We start from the raw sequence: 15,403 nt of genomic DNA on the forward strand, positions 1-15,403 counted from the left end.
AAAGCAGCCAATGAAATCAGCGGTGGGCGGACACCGCAACAGACCTGGCTGTCCTGATAAGTCAGTACGATTCCTGCGGAGAGCGAGGCTGGGAGGGCGAGGCACGGGCCTAGGGGCGGGGCCTGGGGCGGGGGCGGAGCACCGAGCTGGGGCGGGGCCCCGCCCCCTCCCCCCTCCCGCCACCGCTCTCCTATTATCCGCGGGTTGCAATTTACGGGAACGCCTCACTCCCAACTTTCAGGTGAACCTTTGGTCCCTCTTTGTACGTCAATAATCTGGAATAAGAGGGCGGATTCACAGTACAGGGGGTGTCACGGGCTTGAGACCCCTGGCAGAGCAGGGTATCTTCGCTCAGGTGAACGAGGGGTCCTCCGGTGGAGGTTGCTCCTCCCCGCCCCGCCCATGAGGATAAAAAAAGAAAAGCCCACCAATGGAAACCCTGAACCACAACAACACGCACCCCAAAATTATAATTTATCCAATGTCGGATGGCAGAGGACTCCTTAACCTTAAGAGTGATGGGTGAACGCACACACGAAAGCACGGACGTTTAAAACGTCAATCCAAAAAAAAGGAAATCCACATGAAAAGCAAAACAGTAACTGGAGCAAAATAAATGCAACAAATAGCATACATGATTAAAATCCTTATTTGAGAGAGACCTCACCAAATTGACAAGAAAAGCACCGAGACCACAGGAGATGAAACGTGGCCTGAGACGGCAGGTGTGGGGAGAGGCCCTGCTGGTGGGGTGTCCGGTGGGATGTTTGTGGCTTTATGTAGCAGAAACTTCTAAAATGTGTGTGTATATTCTTTGGTTCCGTCTCCCTGGTTTAGGGATTTAGCAAGGACGTAATGAGGGTATTTAAACAGACTCGCTGCAAGACTGCGGTTAATGGTGAGAAATGGGAGAAACCGGAGGCCTCCCACAGCGGGGGATTTGGTTGAATTCCTTGAGCTCACGGACGGACAATAACGCACTCATTTCAAATCATCTTGTGGAAGGTGTTTATGAATAAAAGGCACTGTTTTGAAAACCTCTGGAAAACAAGGTGAAGGACAAATACCCCACAGCATCACCCCACGTCCATCCGAGGGTTATAAAGAATGTTCTAGTGGTTAATTGCTTTATTTATGTGCATTTGCACTTTTAACATTGTCTCTGCTGCACACACTTAGTCTCCTTACGAGGAGGTGGGGTAACTAAAGCCACGGGTGCTGAGTTCAGAGGTCCGACTCTGAATCCAGTGCCACCTCGCAGGACCTATCAGAAGATTCGGTGGCCTCGGTTTGCTCACCTATGACATGGGACCTTAAAGGCGGTGCCTTTACCTGTCTGGCGCTGGGCAGGTACCTGGCATTCAGCGAGCATTCCAGGAAGGTGGGGCAACATCATGACCAAGGGCGAAACCATAAACACATAAAAGTCCCGTTTGAGTGAAAAGCACATTGCAGCCCTAACTCAGGTTGCCGGAGGTGCTCTGTGGGGGTTCTGTTGAGGCGCTGATCAGCTCTGATCTGGGGACAGGTTTCTCCAGTGAGTCTGCAGTCAGTTCGTCAGCAGCTCTGGATTGTCCCCGGGGCCAGGATGTGGGGAGGCGCCTGCAAACAGGATCCTGATGAACTGGGCAAACTGTCCTAAGTCCCGTCAGCGAGAGCCACCGCCCTTCAGACCCGGTGAGCGCCCACACGGGAAGCTCAGCGCCTGGCCCGAGCTCCCAGGACATCGCAGGCTGACTTCTGCCTGGTCGTGCGCTTCCTGCTTGGAGTCTGCGGCTGCCCCATCAGCTCCACCTTGGTGGGAACGCAGTCGCCAACCCAGAATGTTTAAAGGGATCGCAGGCACATTTAACAGCCCCCCTTTGTCCCTCTCAGGAGCAAATCCTCAGCGCTCCCCAGCCCCCCACTTTCCAATCACCATGCTTTCTCTCCCACACCAACACTTATGCTCAGCTCTGCCTTCCTTGGGCTCAGCTCTGGCTTCCTTGGGCGTGCCTGGGGATTACGCCAGATTCGAAGGGCTCAACTCATCGCCTCCACACCCCATCTCCTTCCCAGGCCCCTGGGAACAGGTAGAGACTGACCTTATTTATAATTTTGATGTGAATCACATGCTAAAATGGTACTATTTTAGATATGTTAGGTTACAGGAAATATTATTAAAATCAAGTCACAAATTATTACTCTGAGTTAGATGCCTAGGAATCGGATTGCTGGGTTGAAGAGTATATGTAAATTTAATTTTACTAGGTGTTGCCAGGGTGCTTTAAAAGGTGCCACAACAATTCACATCTCAGCAACAACCTTTAGAGAACCCTTTCCCTGCAACACACATTAATACCTGTTTTATCTTTATCAGTCTTCTAGCTATGAAGTGAATACACTGTTTAGTTCACATTTTTCTAACTACTAACTAGTTTGAGGACCCTTTTTTGGGTGGATCATTTAGATTTGCTCCTCTTTGAATTGCTGTGTTGTGTTAACTGGATCAGGTTCAGCTGTATATGGCATAAACCTCCCCCAAATAGCAGAGGCTATGTTTGTCTCGGCCCCCACGTTCTGAGATGGCTGCTGGAGTGCCAGACATCACATCCTCATTCCAAACAGCAGGAGAGAGGCAGGAACAAAGAGGGCACACTCCTTCCCTTTAAGGAGACCTTTTGGACATTACACATAATACTTCTGCTTGTACATATCGAGTCAGAACTTAGTCACATGGCTTTACCTAGCTTCAAGGGAGGCTTACAAATTTAATTTTTGAGTTGATTCCCTAAATAAAATCAGGAGTCTATTAATGAGAAGGACAAGGGCAGATAGTAATTGGAGTAAACAACTGCCTTCTTTTCCACCATTTTTTTCATTTGGTTATTTCCCTTTTTTTCAATACTGTATTATGTTGAACTGTATAAAATTATTGATATTTTATTCTTTTGGCCAACAAAAACAGTAATTCCAGAGGATGCAACCCAGTGGGTATGGACCCTTTGCCTTTTTCTCTCACCATCACGGCAAATTTCTTCTTCCAAAGTTGATACTTGTCCATCAAATTCGTTGTCCCTTTGCCATTCAAAAACTGAAAGTTTTTATATACTCAGAGGTGTTTACTTCTATGGCCTTGGGGTTGCCTGTTTCGGCAGAGAACTTTTCATGTAGATGTAATCGCCTATATTTTCTTCTAAGATTTGAATTGTATTACTTTTTAAAAACCATTTAAACCTTTCACTGTTCTGGAATATATATACATATTTGCATATGGGGTGAGGTCGGATCCAGCCTGATAATCTTCCAGCTGCGTGGCCCGCTGAGCCAGAAGCGTGTATTAAGTAGCTCCTCCTTTTCCTGCTGAGTGGAAAGTCCACCTCTGATAAACATTCAAGGCATACCCACAGTGGGATCCCTCTGGGGACTTTTTGGGAGATGTCAACTTTTCAACTTGACTTGAAACTACTCAGTCTCCCACCCCCTCTCTCTGCCACTTCAAAGGGTGGCTGGTGTGTGACTGGCGATGCTCTGGGGGAGGTCAGATGGGAGACATGTGGTCGTCTTCCCAAGTCATGCACGCTTTCCTTTTTGCATAACCCGATTCAAGTCCTTGGCCCATGTCACAGGTAGTTTTGCAACGAGCCCAGCATCAGTTTGGGTGATGAATGGCCCGCTGATGAATGGGTGATTCATACTTTTAAGTGAATCATGCTCCTGCTTCCTTGCAATGTGCTCCGATAGCCACCCCTGGGCCCCATTGTTAGAGGGCAGATGTTGGGTCTTGCGCGCCTCACCCACATCTAGAGCCCTGTCTGCACGCAGCAATGGTAGTGACCACACAGCAACCAAGTGCAAGGCCAGGCGGCTTCACTGGTGAATTACCTCGAATGTTTAAAGGATTAAGAACGTAATTTGTGTGTCACAGACTCTACCAGAAACATAGAGCAGAGAACCCTCCTGAGATCACTCTATGAGGTCAGTATTACACTGATACCAAAACTGGACAAAGACAGCATAAGACAAGAAAATTACAAACCAGGCTGTGGCTGGTGTGGCTCAGTGGATTGAGCACTGGCCTTCGAATCAAAGGGTCACTGGTTCGATTCCCAGTCAGGACACAGGCCTGGGTTTCGGGCCAGGTCCCCAGTCTGGGACGTGCGAGAGGCAACCACACATGGATGTTTCTCTCCCTCTCTTTCCCTTCTCCTCTCTCTAAAAATAAATAAATAAATAAATTAATTAATTAATTAAATTACAAACCAATGACACTTCCAAATATCAATGCAAAAATTCTCAGCAGAATACTAGCAAACTGAATCCAGCAGCGCACAGAAAGGATTATACATCACGATACACCGAGACTGTCCCCGGTATCAGCGCACAGAAGGTCGCTTCAGTGTGTGACAATCAACCGATGTGACACGGCATAATAATAGGATGAGGGACAAAACAACACGATCATCTCAACAGACACAGAAAAGGCACCTGGCAGAATCCAACGCTCTTCCATGATTCAGCGAGCTGGGAATTAAAGGGAACTTTCTCAACCTGACCCATGCCATCAATGGGAACTCCACATCTGACGTCATACTTAGTGATGAAAGGCTAAAAGCTTACCTCTTATGACAGGGAACAAGACAAGGATATCGGCTCTTGCCACTTCGATCCAACACTGCAGTGGAGGTTCTGACTGGGGCAGTTAGGCGGAAAAAAAAATAAAAGTCAGTAAGGTTGGAAACAAAGAAAGTAAAACTAGCTCTACGTGCAGATGACATAACCTTATATGCAGGAAATCGCCCTCCCCTCAAATCTATAAGAAACTATGCGAGTTAACAAATGAGTTAAACAAAGTTGCATAAAACAAGATCAACATATAAAACACACTTATATTTCTATACATGAAATGGATATTTTGTATATGGTAATGAACATTCTGAAGATAAAATTAAGAAATAATTATACTTAGACTAGTATCAAAAAGAATAAAATACTTAGGAAGAAACTTAACAAAAGAGGTACCAGACTTGTATGCTGAAATCTACAGAATTTAAAAGGACCTAAATAAATGGACAGCTATTTCATGGTCATGAAAAATTAATACAAAGATGGCAATTCTCCCCAAATTGATCTACAGATTCAATTTAACACCTCTCAAAATTCCAACTGTGCTTTTATTGCAGATATGGACAAACTGAGCTTATAATTCATACAGAAATTCAAGGGACCCGGAAGTACCAAAACAATTTTGAAAAGCAAGGGCAAGACTGCAGGAGTCACAGTTCCCAATTTTAAAACTTCCTACAAAGCTACATTAATCAAAATCACCATAAGAATAGACATATAGAACCACAGAATAGAATTGAGGGCCCAGAAAAATCGTCACATTAAAGGGCAATTGATTTTTTTAAGACTTTTATTTATTTATTTTTAGAGAGAGGAAGGGAAGGAGAAAGAGAGGGAGAGAAATGTCAATGTGTGGTTGCCTCTCACACGCCCCCTACTGGGGACCTGGCTCAGCAACCCAGGCATATGCCCTGACTGGGAATCAAACCAGTGACCCTTTGGTTCACAGGCTGGTGCTCAATTTCCTGAGCCCCACCAGCCAGGGGAAGGGGCAATTGATTTTTGATAAGGGCATCAAGACCATTCAATGGCCATAAAAAGTCTTTTCTACAGATGGTGCTGGGACAGCTGGATGTCCGTATTATAAAAATAAATTTGCATCCCCATGGCACATCATATTAAAACATTAACTCAGAATGAATAAAACTAAATCTAAGAGCTCAAACTGTAAAATTCTTGGGAGAAAACATTCTTGGGTTTGAAAATTTGTGACCCTGGGGGAGGCAGAGTCTCCTTGGACACGAGATGAAAAGCACAAACAATCAAAGGAAAAAAAAAAACAGACAAACTGGATTTCATCAAAAGCAAAAACACTGCACGTGAAATAACACTATCATGACAACCCCCACAGTAGAAGAAAATATTTGGAAATCATGTATCTGATGTGTCTAATATCCAGAATATATACAGAATTCATACAGTTCAATAATAAAAAGACAGCCCACCTAAAAGCTGACAAAGAATTTGAATGGACATTTCTCCAAAAAAGACATAGAAATGACCAATAAGCATATGTAAAGATGCTGGATATCACCGCTGGCTATTTTGGATTGAATGCATGACATCAAAGGTTAAAAAAAAAAAACACAAGGTAATTGGATGCTCTGGGGCATTCTACGTTTTAGGTGGATTCCTTTCTCTGCAAGCACGACAGCAGAGGCGCAGAGTAAGGGCGCCCGGCCAGCAGGGGGCGCTGTGACGTCACCGTGGGTCCTGCCAGGCCTAGCTCAGCGCGCTGTCTTTCAAAACTCACACAAGTAGGGAGGGGCGGGCCTTGGATTTCAAGTCGCATCTCTGTGATGCCAAAGCTCACGGTTTTCCTCCTGTCTATGGCCCGAGATGGAGGGGCAGGGATGGCTGAGTTTGGAAAGGGGCCCACTTTCTGACACACACACACACACACTAATCTCACCGTGACCTCCTCGTAACCACCCCTAATTACCTCCAGAAACCCCACTGGGGGTTAGGGCTTCCCCGTGTGAATTCCGGAGAGTTACAAGCTTGCATTTCATAGCAATTGTCTGTCACAGTCACCTGCAGAGTGACCTTCACCAGTGCCCTACTTCTTCACTCAGATTCACGTGCCTTTGCCGGCGCCGGCCTCTCCTGCCTTTCTGTTCCTTCCCTGTCACTGACTCGTCTTCTTTCCCCATGGCGCCGGGCGTCCTTCCACTTCACCCCCTGGGCCTGTGAGAGCTTCACTCCCTGTCTGTGCCACCATCGACCCCTGCCGCCTGCCAACGTCACGCACGGTCCACAGGCCGCCTCCTCGCCCAGCCCTCATCCCCCACCAGTGCGTCGTGAAGGCATCGGTGTCCTGAGCTGCGGGAGGGAACACGGACTGTGCAAACACATCAGGTGTTCTGACGTGTCTCTGGAGGGCTGGGGCAGGAACCCGTAGGCTGTCTGCACGACCCTGGCCAACCGCACAGAGTGTGCAGCCGTTACAAAAAGCAGGCGCCCCCTTGGGCCCATTGGGGGCTGCAGGGGGGATGCTGTAAAACACAGGGGCAGGCTCAGTAATGGGTTTCTGGTAGGAGGGGACCACCAGGGCTGGCCATTAACACCCCATTATTCGGGGCCATTGTTCGAGCACTAATCAGTCGTGAATTAGCGTTGGAGCCACATACGACTTACTTACTCGTGGCGTGGTGTCGTCATTGCTCATGCTCCAGAGTGCTGAGGGAAGGCCGAAGTGAGCTAAACGTTGAAGGTGTAAGGTTTCTCGAAACAAAGCTCACTCAATGATATTCACGAGGGGATGACGTTATCGGGGTAACCAGCCCTTGGTATTAGTCCAGCCCCATTAGTGGTCCCAGGGGCCGCAGGGCTGCCCAGCTGCTGCGCTTTCTGGAATAGAGCGATTAGTATTCAGCGCGTGTCTGGGGAGAAATCATAGACGACCCATCTCATGTTTTCAAAGCTCTAAGTGGAGACCAAACGAGAAGGGGCAGTTTAAGATTTCCACATAAAATTCAAAAGCTATATTAGGCTGCAGAGAGGGGCCCGGTTAACCTGCGGCTGGGGACTTAGCCCCTCCAAGCCCCAGAGGACTGGAAACTGACTTCACCACAAGGGTCAACTTCCTTCGGAGGAGCAGGAGACACAGCCAGCTGGGAGTTGCATGCCACTCGCTTGTGAAGGTGCTTCTCACTGGTCAGATCAGCTACTATGTTACCGTGAGCAAGAATAACACAGGCTACTGACTCTCTGGACCACATGTGTACTGCGCTCTGTCCGAGGTGTTTTGTAGGCATTACCATAAACACTTACATATTTTAAGATGAGAAGGGCATGTACCTGCGGTGCCGAGCACACAAAGACTCCAGGGTGTGGGGACTCACGAGCCATCTTACCGTCCTCGTCACTGTCCCTGGAAGTCCTCTCTGTGGGGCCAGGGCTTTCCCTGACCCTGGGTGAAAACTCTGGCCCATGAAAGTTCCGGTCTCTCCTAGGTAATAAAAGCAATTCCCCAGTCACTCTCTCAGGCCAATGTCAGTTGCAAAATGTGGTCTCAATGCAGCAGTATCTAGTTGCATTAAATGATCCCCACTCTGAACTTACTTCAAGTTGAGACTCCTCCCCCTTCTTTGGCTGGCCTGGAAATCTGCTTGGGGGACGGGGTCCACGGTGAGCCCGTTTGGGTATCACCCACCACTGCCTTCCTCTCCTGTGGGCTTGGGGAGGGGGCAGGAAAGGGGAGCAAGAACGGTGCTGATGGAGCTATGGAGTACATGCCTTCTTTGGGCCTCCCTCCTGGGCACTTAAGGCCCATGTCACTCCACAGGTCGCTTGGGGGTACACACCCCTCACCCCGTCGCCTGCTGGGGTCGCTCACCTGCCAGGCTGAATGGGAGACCTGCTGTCCTCCACTGTGGCTCCTTCTTCAGCTCCTGGGACGCTGGCAGGTCGCAGCTGCACCCCCGTGGCGGTCCCCTCTCAACGCCGTCTTCTCGGACAGGACCCGAGCTGCCCGCACGGGCTCTCCTCACAGCCCGCATGTTTGGACACGCTCCAGAAAGGCAGGCTGACCCCGGCACAGCTCCCTCTGCTCTGCCCTGCCATAGAAGCATCTACACCACCTGCTACACACTGACTTGGGCCCCTCTCGTCCACAGGTTGAGGTCCTAAGCCACGAAGGAACTCTATTTGGAGACAGGGCCTAGGGGGAGGGGAATAAGGTTACACGAGGTCAGAGGCGCAGGGCCCTGATCCAATAGGATTGGTGTCCTTCTGAGACAAGATAGAGGGAGGCACTGTCCGCCTGTCCCCGACAGCAGGGCAGGAGTGAGGCCCGAGGCACACCGGCCGCTCTTCCCCAGGACCCCTGGTAGTCAGTCATCAACGCCTTCAGAGCCGTACAGTGGGTGGCGCGTGTGAGAGACACGCGACTGGTTTTGCCCCTTTTGGTTTGACAGTTTTGGTCGGGGGCTGTCTTAGACACGTGGCATCTATTGTCTCGATGTCAAACCAAGCCTCCACTTGAACACCATTTAATTCATGGCTGGTGAGAAGCTAGACCCGCCTCTTGACCCAGGCCTCTCTCGGATGTGTCGTCCCGTTTGCAACGCTATGGCCCCGACCCCCTGACACGGAAGGATTTCTGAGTGTGAGCCCACGAGGGCAGGGCCACGCCTGCCACATTTGCTACTGTGTCCCCAGATTTCTGACACGCCAACACAGTGAGGGCCTACACGTCTGGGCAGGTCGCTACGGCTGCCTGGATGTCAGCTAGTGCAGCGGCTGGCACACACCGAGGACTTAGTAAGTACTTGAGAAAACTGTTGAGTGGAACCGGGACGCCAGCTTTCCAGCGCCAGAATAAGGGGTTAGGGATGTCCTGAAGACGCAGGGGTCTCCTGGAGGGGCCGAGGAGGTCTGCTGGGTAAAGGCGGCCCCCAGGGACTCAGCCGGGAAACGTCACCCCCTGCACACTCCCCAGGCCCAGCTCCATGCGGGTCCAGCTCCCACGTCTCCCTGTTTCTTTTCCCGACACATGGGAGCCCTCTCCTCTCCCCTCAGGGGCTGGAATCCCACCCGGTCTCCAAGGGAGATCGTTGGTAACTGCCGGAGGACAGAACTGAGCGCTGGGCGCAGGCCGCAGCCAGGGGAGGCAGAGCCCGTGTCCCGGCCGCCCTGTGAGAGAGGACCCCTGCCCAGGGAGGGCGCAGACCTCAGACAGGGCCTCGGCCCACGGTTTGGTGGACCAGCCCTGGCTCTCAGCCCAAGCAGAGAAGAAAAATGAGAGTGCAGTAAGGACAGAGGCCAAAGGTCACTGCGGCTTCAGTTTCACCCGACGGGCTGCGTGACCTTGGCCCAGACGCGTCTCTCTCCAACCCCGCCGGGAGGAAAAGTGTGCTGGCTAATGCTCTGCATGTGTCTGTTGCCAGGAATGACGAGACGGGCTCCACGGAGCGCATTTTCTCCTTGAGGGACAAAGAGTGCGAGCTGTTTATTTTAGGAGCGTGGCTTCACCAGCTCAGCCTAGAAACCCGGCCCCCACCCCACCCCCGCTCCCCTGGCACGGTCTCTCAGAAGCAACCACGTCTAGTCAGCTGTCCCTTCCTGCCTGGAGCCCAGCTAGCCGGCTCCCACCAGAAGGCCAAATGCTGTTGGCCTGGCACTCGAGGTCATGTGCGTCCGACCACGGCCACCAGAGAGCTTGACTGAGGCCTCCACCGGCACTAGGCCCAGGGCAGGGGGTGCAGCCCTGGGAACGAAGGGTCTTTGCCTTGCTGGCGGCGGCCCTCATCTCTCCCACGAGGCTGCGCCCTGAGTCCCGGCGACTTGCCGTGCCTCCCTGCCCCCTCGCACGGTCTGGTCGCCCCTTCCTCTCCTCTGGGTGCCGAAGCCTCACGTCGCCTTCAGGCGTCCTCTCCGGGAGGCTTGCACGGGCTCCGTTAGGCCGATCGAAAGACAGGAGCGCTCCCGGCTTCAGACTCCCCGCTGTGGAGTGGGGCGGTGGCTGGCTCAGTGTGCAGACTGACGGACGGCCCTGGGCCGCGCTCCGCACCTTGGAGCCAGACAGGACCTCATCATGGGGTGGTTGCACCCACAAATCGGCCTCTGGGCCCAGACCTGGCAGCCCGCCTGCCGTCAGGCTCCGGGGGACTGCGTTTAGCTCTGACAAGGTCAAGTGCACGGCAACCTTCCATAAGGCTGGGGTGGGTGGGCTGAAGGTCCGAAAAGACCCCAGGAAGCTTGTGTGATGAGAGAGGAATCGATAGTTGTACGTTCACGGGTGTCCTCTCCGTCCCAGGGCAGCCGGGGAGACTCGGGCTGGCGCCCCGACTTGAGAAGGAGGTAGGGTGTGCATCACGGGCCCGCGGGTGGGCGGGCTGAGCCCGGCGGGGTGTGAGGTGGCCGCTGGCCGCCTGCCGACACACAGCCCATTGATCCCTCGGCTCCCTTCCTGTGGACCCTGCCTGACCAGGCACACGGGCCCCAGAGCGCCCACCTGTGGGGACTGTCTGACTCCTCCCGAGGGTCCAGACCGCCCCCTCTCCACGACCTGCCGTGAAAACATTGCATTGCTGGATTGAAGAGGCAGAGCGAGGCCAACAGATCGAGAGACGCTCTCCAACGAGAAGAGAGTTTGTGACTCACCTCCCAAGAGGAGCGGCAGGGCCATGTGGGGTGGCGCAAGGGTGGTCAGGAGGCAGGGGAGGTTGGAGGGGGGTCACTGGGGGCGGGGTCCCCAAGCCTTGCATGGGGAGGGACGGGCGAGGCAGGGCACTCGGGCCCGGGGTGGGCTGGTCTGAATGAGTTCGGGGGGCTTTGGGACACAGGGTCTGTCCGCAGTTGCTTGGCATCTGGCCCCAAGGGGAGGGCGAGCTGCCCGGAGGTTGTGGGCCTGACCAACCAGGGGGCTGGGGGCGTGGGCTCTGGCCGGGCGGGGGCTGCAGGTGCACACTGTGCTCTCCAGCAAGTCTGGGAATCGGCCGGCTCTGGGAGGGGCTCCGGCCAACACTCAAGCGGCCGTGGATGACACAGAAACAGACAGCCGTTGCTGGTTCCAGTAAAATGTCATTTATGACCACGGGCTGCGGGACGGAACTGGCTAGTGCGTCCCGGTCTGCAGACCCCTGGCTCAGGAGGTGGGGGTCCACAGGCAGACAGGGCAGGGGAGGCAGAGACGGGCCTGGGGGTGAGCTGGGGGTGGGCTTAGAGCAGGGAGGCGGAAAGGGGTGCCCCCAGGAGGCAGGGGGCAGTCTGCTGAGGGTCACTTTGGTATTGCTGTGACGGCTGGAGGTGGCAAGGCTACGCAGGAGCCACTGAAGAGGACTTAGAAACGATAAGTCGCGGCGGGACTTGGGGGATGGGCCGAGTGTCGGGTTCCTGGCTTGTGCAGGAACGGGAGGGCCGGCCACTCATCGTGATGGGGGAGCCTGGGGAGGGGCCGGGCCCCTGAGAGTTGACCCCTGTCCCATGTGGGATGGAAGAAGGATGACACAGGGGCTCCCCCCGAGTGTTCATGGGGCACCAATCAGTGAACCAAACAGACGTGGGGGGCGGGCGGGGGATAGGCGGGGGGCGGCTCTCAGCCCTGTGAGGGATTTCTCCATTTCCACCTGGCACCTTCTGTCAGGTCGTGGGTATTCCTTTGGGGTCATCTGTCCTTCCTCAGAGGTTGCTTCTAGGATTCCCTCCTCACCCTGATGGCTTTCTCGATGACGGGTGAGGTGTGGGTTTATGTCGATTCATTCTGTCCACTGTCCGCAGTGACTTCTGATATAAGGACTCACGTTCTCCTTCTGTTCTTGGGCATTCTCAGCCCTCGTCTCCTCAAATACAGCTTCTGCACCGTTCCTGCCATTTCTGTCGGAGCTCCTGTGAGACAGAAGGTGGTACCTTTTGAACAAACTTCACTCTTCGTCAATTCTTTCTTTTTTTCTTTCTTTCTCTCTCTCTCTCTTTCCTTCCTTCCTTCTTTCTTTTCTTTCTTTCTCCCCCCCCCTTTCTCTTTCCCTCTCTCCCCCGCCCCCTCTTTCTTTAAATTCCTTTCCTTCTCCATACTGCCTTGGGGTAAAATTCTCCAGTCTTACCTTCCAATTCATGAATCTTCTGTTGCAGTCCTTTATCTCTGGAGTTTATCCAGCGCTTGAGTTTTTTTTTCATCGTAAGGACTTTATCGATTCTGAGTTCTCTTCTTGGCTCCTTTTCCTCCGTACTTGACTTTGTTTCAAGATTTCCCTGTTCCTTTACACGGAGATGTCACTCCTCGATTTATCTCTTTCGATCTCCCCAAAATAGCTGTGTGCGGGTGTGCAGACAGACACGAGTCTGCCCATCCACGTGGCCCGGCAGGCAGTGGGGTTTGAAGGGAGAAAACCACGCAGGACTATCCAGTGTGGTCTGGCCGACCGACGAGCTTGCAAAGCACGGATGACGCCATTACGGCGGAGTGACATCTGTGATCCGTGCCGCGGCGGGGGCGCAGACCCCGTCTGGGGCCGGGTGTGTGGCAGGCGCTCCAACACCGAGAACTTGGCCGGGCCGCGTCCGAGCCACCCGCAAGGCTGAGGATCCGATTCCCTGCCCCGGGCAGAGGGTTGTTTATCCTGCTCTCGGAGCCAGCAGCCCGATTAGTTGGAGCTGACTGGGACATTTTCCCACATTTGGGCAGAGCCGCTCTTTGCTCAGAGCAGGGCACAGCCACACGCCGCCCCGAGTCTCTGGGGACAGGGACCAGGTCCCGGCGATCCCCCCTCCACCCCGTGTACTGGTGAGCCCAGTGGAATGGTCATTGACACGAGTCGTGACATGGATAAGTGACGTACGCCACAGCTTGCACATCGAGACGGGTGTCGGGGCTGCCTCGGGAACCTCTGTCCGAATGCCCTGACGCCACCAGGCTCCCAAGGACGCAGGGGTCCTCCTGAAATCGCTCTGGGGACATCACAGGAGCCACACTGGAGTGTCCCGAGGGAGTCCTGTGGTCGCACTGAACCGCACGCATTGCGTGCCTCGTGCGTGGTAGTGAGAAACAGACGGGACAGCGAAACGTCACGTGACACGTGCAGCTACGTTCCAGACTGGCTTTGTACGAGAGCGACACTGGCAAAGGTCACGACACACCAAACCGACCCGGGCGCAGCATCGGCGGGTCTGCGGCCCTCCCCTCCCCTTCGCCGTGTCCCCATTTAACCGGGCGGCGTCTGGCTTCCGCTAGGGCTTCCCAGTCTCTCAGCATTCGTCTGTGGACGGGTCCATAGTGGTGGTCGCGTGGGGACGCTGAAACACGCCGTTTTAGTGATGTGTTCCTGCACAACCACCCTCGGACGGGACTTCCAGAGCTGCCGCTGCGTAACTACCCGCCGGCACGCGAGAGCTCGCCTCGGTGGCCAGAAAGCCGACGGCCGGAGACGAGTCAGCGGCAGGAGGCCCAGCACGTGACAGGCGGGCGCGGGGCTCCGCTGGAGGTGGGCACCCGGGGCCTGCCACAGCCTCTAAAGCACAGTCAGTGTGCGAGGGCCCCAGCCAGTGGGTTTTTAAAGGGCGCTTGGACGTTTCTACGTCTACGAGGGAACCAAGGTTGGAAGTAGAAAGTCATCGGAAATGGGACAGAGTGAGAAAAAAAAATGCAGAAAGCAGAAAGGGAGGGAGGAAGAAAAAGGAGAGAGGAACTCAAGGAAGGAGAGCTAAATAAGCACAGACACGGACAGAGACAGAGCGTGAGGCAGCACCAGCACAGTGAGGAGCGTGGAGAGAAGAGGGCGTGGAGGGGAGGACACGAAGGAGCTAGAAGGAAGGCGTCTATTGGAAGCTGTGGGGACAGCCCCTCGTCCTAGTGGGCCTCTGTGCACGACCTCCAGGGGTCCGGCCACGGGGACTGCCGGCACCAGGCACACACCCCGAGGCAGCCCTGGGAGGGTCCCACCCCCACCCTCACGTCTCTGCCTCGGCTCCGCTGGGCTCTGTCCACCGTGGGACCCCGTGATCCAACAGGTTATGGACATTTTTCCTGCAGTGGAACGGGTCCCCCGGACTCGAGAAAACAGTCTTTCCCCAGGGACATCCCAGCATTCCCCTAAGAAATCCCAGGAGGAGAAAAACGTCGGGTCTCTCGGTCATTTTCGAAGGCCGTGCAGAAGCCGCACCCAGATGCTGAAAGGGGTTGTTTCTCTAAGCAGGGCTTCAAAGCTGAGGGGTCAGCACGTTCAAGGTGCCCGGGGGGAGACCAGAGCCTGGCCCTTGGTCAGGGGCCCCCCGCCGTGGGCACCCGGGTCACACTGGAAGCCAGCCAGGCACTCAGACGTGTCCTGACAACTCCACAGGCTCAGCGGTTAAATTCTTGTTATGGAGACGCCAGAGGGTGGCGCCTGATCAGGCCTCACGAAGACCCTCACCCAACTGGCTTTTCTCTGCCTGCGAATCTGTCAATCTCCTGTTCCAAAGATAACAGGAAGAGGAGAGCAAACAGTTTCTAGATCGCCATGGCAACCACCTAGAAACAAACACCTGTCTCAGTTGGCCGGGGGCGGCGGTGGCTGACGAGGGGGAGAACTTGAAAAACTGCAGACATCTTGGTTCCACTGACTTGCAGCTGGGTGTCCAAACATTTGTATCATTGAAGGTCTCTGCAAAAGGAAAACCACTGCATCTAGGGTACACTTTTATTACGGAGCATAAACATCTTCTGGTACAGTCCTGAACTTATCTAAAAAGAATCTAAACCATGTATGTTGTAACCAGCAAAGGGGAAGTGTGGTGGGTGGGTGGGTGCCTGAGCTGGGCCCCGGGGGTCCGGCGACACACAGGAGAAGCACGCTTTCTGCCCCGGGGAAGCTGACTTTCC

Source organism: Phyllostomus hastatus, unplaced genomic scaffold (assembly GCF_019186645.2).
Source record: "Phyllostomus hastatus isolate PE091 unplaced genomic scaffold, TTU_PhHast_1.1 phas_scaffold_555, whole genome shotgun sequence".
Taxonomy (NCBI): Eukaryota; Metazoa; Chordata; class Mammalia; order Chiroptera; family Phyllostomidae; genus Phyllostomus; species Phyllostomus hastatus.